The sequence below is a fragment of the Tupaia chinensis genome, unplaced genomic scaffold (assembly GCF_000334495.1).
Source record: "Tupaia chinensis unplaced genomic scaffold, TupChi_1.0 Scaffold000366_1, whole genome shotgun sequence".
NCBI classification, from domain to species: domain Eukaryota; kingdom Metazoa; phylum Chordata; class Mammalia; order Scandentia; family Tupaiidae; genus Tupaia; species Tupaia belangeri.
This window is the reverse complement of record NW_006159863.1, coordinates 1,483,177-1,488,944: the sequence shown is the minus strand read 5'-3', so window position 1 is coordinate 1,488,944 and position 5,768 is coordinate 1,483,177. Positions and strand designations below refer to the sequence as shown.

The 5,768-nt window shown below is 48.8% G+C and overlaps 1 protein-coding gene across 2 annotated transcripts in view; it reads right to left on the bottom strand.

The window, feature by feature from the left end:
* Positions 1 to 922, bottom strand: part of CLU (clusterin) — a 20,353-nt gene extending 19,431 nt beyond the window's left edge. The window contains exon 1 of one of the 2 annotated variants that reach the window (XM_006153223.3): positions 766 to 922. The gene's annotated coding sequence lies outside the window, so the exon portion shown is untranslated. The remainder of the gene's footprint in view (positions 1 to 765) is intronic. The other variant, XM_006153222.3, reaches the window with a different exon arrangement.
* Between the last annotated feature and the right edge of the window lie 4,846 nt (positions 923 to 5,768).

The window sequence follows — 5,768 nt, the reverse complement described above, 5'->3', positions numbered from 1 at the left end:
ATATGTATGTATATAGTCATCATCAGGTTCATATTTGACTAGATCCAGAAATTCTGGAAGGTCAGAAGCTTCGGTTCCCAACCCTGATACTTATTTGCTGCTAAACGTTGGAGACGGTAGTCTTGAATCTCTCCAGGCCTCAGATGACCATCTATGAAATCAGACGGTGAAATCAGACATCTGAAGACTGGTGGAGCGTCTGACTTCTGTGATGCACCCTGAGTGCATCAGGAAGCAGAAAAAGTAGAATTTAGGTGGATGCTGCATAGTCTTAAATCCACAACATGGCACCTCTCATCACACTCTCCAGAGAAGTAGAGAACAACCGAGAAAACAAGACGCCTGGAGCACACAAGCCGGCAGCCACAACAGAGATCCCACCTTCAAGGGGAGATGATGCAGAAGGACCTGCGTGCGTGCCTGCCGGCAGCAACTCACGCCCATTCTCCAAGTCCATTTCCCCCTCTTTGCAAAAGGGAAATAATCATACCTGTCCTATTTACCCCCAGAGAATTGTGGTTGCCGCTAATGCGCCCAGGGACTCCCGAGTTCCAACCTGCGTGCTTCCCCCTAGAGACTTGGCTCCTGGCTCAGCTAAAACCGATCGCTCCTGGCTCAGCTAAAACCGATCGGGCTCTGGCCACCCTCTTCCCGGACTCCCCTGGCTCCTAAAGCGCAGAGCTGTGACTACGAACTGTCACGCTGTCACCTTCTCCCCGCCCGCCCATCAGTCCTGGTGCGACTCTGCACTGGGGGACATCTCACCGGTCAGCAGTGTACGGCACCGGTGCGCTCCTTCTGGTGACGCGGTGGTAGGCACGGTGAGCTGCCCTATTTATAGCGCGCTACTCGCTACACCCCCCTCTGGGACTGGCTGCAAACCTGCATGACTCAGGCCCAAAGAATGCCGTGGAATGCACAGGGAGCTTTCTAGAAGCCTGCGCGGGGAGGAGGCCAGTGCAGCACCAGGCAGGGGCGCAGGGGGGCGCATTGGCACCGCTAATGGCCATGCGGCTCTGGGGAGAGCCTGCTTCCCCCAGCTTCCGGGGGCGCTCAGAGCCTGGATTGGCGCTTGAGAGAGAGATGAGTCTGAGTTCGCGTGCTGAGTCCGCTCTCCACAGGGTTAGAACTCACTAAGCGCTTGGAGGGGCCCTATCCAGAATACAGCCTCACGGTTCCTTGGGCCTCTTGAACGTTAGTCTTTCAAGTCAAATCCTCCTCAATTGTCTTGTTCCATTTAAGTTGTCAGAAGTAATGACGGAGGGTGTGGAGCCAGAGAAGAGGACACATGAAGTGTTGAAATGCCGTCCACCCCCCTGCCATCACACTGACCTGGTGGCTCCCCACAAGACTCTCAGGGCGGGGAGAAAACCAAATGTGATTGGGAATGAGCAGAGAATGAATTGGAAGAGCTTAAGCAATTGTTGTCCCCATCCAATCAGGGTGGGCTTCATGGATATGGAACCCAAGCAACTCCATACTTGGTTTTATGCATCACAGTCTTTTATGTCACAGTCTTCGAATTCTTACAGTTTTCGTACCAGGGGCCCTGTATTTTCACTTTGCACTGGGCCCTGCTAGTTTGCTGTTCAATATGTGTCCAGAAGGGTCCACTTGTCCCCACTGCTGAGAGCAGGGAGCAACTCTTGTCATGCCTACCCCACCCCTGGCAGCGCTCAGAAGGCACAGTTACTGGTTGAGACCCACAAGACTTAGCACCAGGAGGGAGGGAAGGGGTTGAGGGTTGCTGTCAAACAAGTAGACAGGCAGGTGTGGGAGGTTCACCTTAGGGTGGCTCACTTCCTAAAGGAGGCTTGTGTCAAGGGCTGAGTTTTCCTGTTCATGACTGTCCCAGCACAGCTCGGAGCCCTCCATTGTCTAAGGTCCTGGACAGCTAGGCCCCTGCCCCTTTTCGGGAGGCAGCTCAGGGAGAGCTGCTTGGCCTGTAAGAAGTGGGAAAACTGCGTTTGTTGCGTGGAAGGTCTAAGGACTGTCCCAGCATACACCAAGGCACTGGGTGACCTTGGACCAATCACCTCACCCTCGGGCCTCAGTTTCTTCCCTCTGGACAAAGAGGAATCTGGAATGCAGCACCTCCGAGGTCCCCTTTGCCCTAACCTGATGCAATGCCAGGCGTGAGAACAGCATCGGCCCAGAAGAAAACATAATGCAGCAAGAACTTGGAGTGAGTTTTCCCAAGTAGAGGTACCACATAATTTCCTTAAAAAAAAAAAAAAAAAAAAAAGGAATAGAAGGAATATCAGTAACAGCTACATTTTCTGTGGCAGCTGCCTCCTCCTTAGCGTATCAACACCTGAGGTCAGAAGAACTGTTTTTGAGCTCGCTCCTTGTAACTCTTCTGTTCTGCATTCCCCCCACCCCCGCATCCGATAAGGGAGGCATAAATTTACAATTGTTGTATTTATAAGAATTGGAGGTCAGGCAGGAAGTTCTGCCTTTGTCAGCTCCTGGAGTCAGGGAGAAGGGAGGAAAGACAGAATGCATTTGGGAGAAAATAGTGTGATTCACAGGCACAACTGTGATCCTCTGGGGATGACTACTTGATTACTCTAGCTACTAAGCAGATAGAATTCAGAAGACTATAGGGAAAAGACTATAAAATTTGAAAGCACCATACAAAGGAATCACTGGAATTGGTTTTTCTTTCTTTCATTTTTTCTTATTGCTATAGGGTGTGTATGCTTGACAGAAAGACAGGAGGAAAGTGAGAAAAGCACTCCCCCTCCAATGGGGGCTGACCACACCTCCAATCCTGTCTCCTCCATTCTCCTCTCAGGATTATGGCACACACACACACACACACACACACACGTGCCCAGCGTGTTACCAGATCCAGGATTTGAACCATGCAGTCAGCCATGTGAGACCATATATCTTAACTCCCACACAACCGAATGGCCCAGATTTTATAATATTCACAGTAGATTCTAGAGATCAACTGGTGAAGTCCTCACACACTCCTTGATTCCCACCCCAACAGCAACATCCTCTCCAGATGGCTATCCTGCCTGTGTTTGAATGCCACCGGGACTGGGAACTCACTACCTCCCATGCAACTAGTTTTCTAGGAGAGCTGTTGATAGAGTCAGGACCTTCCAATAAGTTCTAGCCCAGTTCTGTCCTGTGACTACACAGAGCACATCTAACCTGCCTCTCCTCCTGACTACCCTTCTGGTATTTTAAAGCAAGTTAGTCTGCTTTTCCCGGTGACTTCTGGGCTTGTAGCTCCTCACTTTGTCAGGGTCTAAACTCTCCCTTGACCTTTGGCTTTCTGGACCTTGCCTCTCTTGAAGCCCCAGGCCCACCACAGGAGCTGCCAATGATAGGGGCAGCCTGACCACCCAGGGCAGAACAGGACAACCCCCTCCCCTGCCCTAAACACTCCAAATAAGCTTTTATCTAGATGCTGAGTCACTCAGCTGATTCATATAGAATGCATCATCGTTTTGGCAGGTGCTGCTGTGCAGTCGTCTTTCTCCCATTGTAGACTTAAGCAGCTGGGTTTAGGACTTTAGGTTGGTGTAAGGGAGACCATGGGGAAGGAGGGAGTCAGAGCTTTATATTTCTGTGTTTATCTCTGTGCTTTGCCCACCATCTTTGGCTGCTCAAAAGTCTTGGGGCCATATTGCTGTGCAGCAAATCCTAGCTCTGCACCCCGACCCCAGCTATCACCCTGCTCAGTGCCACCAGAATGATAAGTCAGCTACCACAGATATAGCTGGAACAAGTGAGGAATGGAAAAGGCCAGAGTTCTGTGGTCGATCCTTAAGAACCACTCTCTAGGCTGTGATTACTTAATGGGTGCATTTGTCAACTGCAGGCCCGTGGTAAAATCATGGATAAGAAAATCATATACACTAATATCAGCCCGCAGGACGAGATGCAGAGTTATCACGAGTGCTTTTTCCAGGCCTCTTTAAAGGCCAGAAATGTTCCCTCTAAGTTGGTTTCTTTCCTCTTCCCACTTAGGATCATTTTGGGAAAAGGCTTGAGGATGGCCAATCCCAAGTGGATAATCAGGTGCCTATAATTAGACAAACAGTACCTAAACTTTCTTCACTGAGCCTTAAGCTATTGACTATGATGTGGCCCAAAATTCACTCCAAAGTCACTCAGCTCTGATCTTCAGCTCCAATTGGTAGGATAATGAGCCTTAAAAAAAAAAAAATAATAGCTGGCCCCAAGGTCTGCCGTAAGTCAAGCCTGCATGGACCAGCTCAGTGGCACCGCTGTAAGATGTTGCTTGAAGGGTGCAGGATCCACGTGGAAGTTCGTGGGTTTGGTTCTCTGGTCAACCTGTACGCACTGCGTGTGCATGCCCATGATCTGGCTAGCTGGGAAGGGTAGGGGGGTCTTGGTCTGAGGCCTTGTTGAGGGTACTTGTCTTTCTGTGTGTGTGTGTGTGTCCCTCACTCTTACAAAATATCGATAAATAAACTTAAAAAAAAGAAAGCCCCACTTTTTTACAACCTCCCCTTCCCCCCAGGGTTCAGCTAATATTTATTTTAGATCAATAGTTCTCAAGCCAGGTGGTGGTGTAGTGGTTAAGGTGCTGGACTCCCACATGGTTGACCACAGTTTGAGTCCCAGACCAGTGGCTTAAAATACGTCAGGTTCATGTGCATAGATGCCCAGAATCCCAGGAGGAGAGTAAAGCAGGGATTGTGGAATGGCTATCTCCCCCAGTAAGGGGTGATTTCTCACTTTCTGCCTCTCTGTTTCTCTCTGTCTCACCAGTGAGTACATATACCCTATAGTAAAAATCTCTCAAAAAAAAAAAAAATCAATGGTTCTAGTGGAGCCGTCCATGGATATGGTATACAAGATCTCCTGGAGTGCCTGAGTCCCACCTTCAGAAGCTGTGATGGGATTCACATGGGAGCAGTCAGAGTGCTTAGATTTTTAAGCACTCCATGCAGTTTTGTTTTTTAATTAATTAATTTACTTTTAATTTGCTATAGGGTGCATGCACTCATCAGGGAGAGACTGAACTGAAGAGACACAGAGAAAGAGAGACACACAGAAAGAGGGGAAGTGAGAAAGTATCCTTTGTGGGGATTGCCACACCAAAGTCCCTTCTCCTCCCTTCTCTCGGGATTTTGGGCATGCACGCATATGTGCCTGGCATGATTTTAAAGTTGCCAGGTCCCGGACTCGAACCATGCAGTTGGCTGTGTCAGATTCAGCCACTTCAATCACCATGCCACCTGCTGACTCCCTGCAGTTTTAATGAACAGCCAAAGTTGAGGACCCCTGCTTTCACATTTACAAATTGTTGGCTTATACTTTACCCCATTTGATCCTCACTGTATTTCTATGTGTTCACTGTATTATTATGAAAGGGTGTGGAGTTATTCCCATTTTACAGAAAACTGAGAGGGAGTGGACATGGTCAAAGGAATCTTAGTTAGCAGGTTTTTGCTTACCCAGAGCTGAAGTCTGCCTCCTTATAACTTCTTTGTCTTCTATCATATTTCTAAGACAATATATGATAAGTTGCCCACTCCTAGGGTTGATAAGACAGCCCTAGGAAAAAAATCTAAAAAACAAGGTTGCAACTCAAGAATACCTCCTCATACAGGTTCTACAGGTCCTTCCCATTGAATGAAGGTGCCAGTTACCTCATTCACCTCATCTCTGCCCTTAGGGTGCTCCATTTTTTTCATTGTCCCTTTGGTGTGGTTTTCAGAACTCACACAAGACACCAGCTTTGGCTGGCCAGGTGGAAAGGCAGCTCTCTGGCCTCC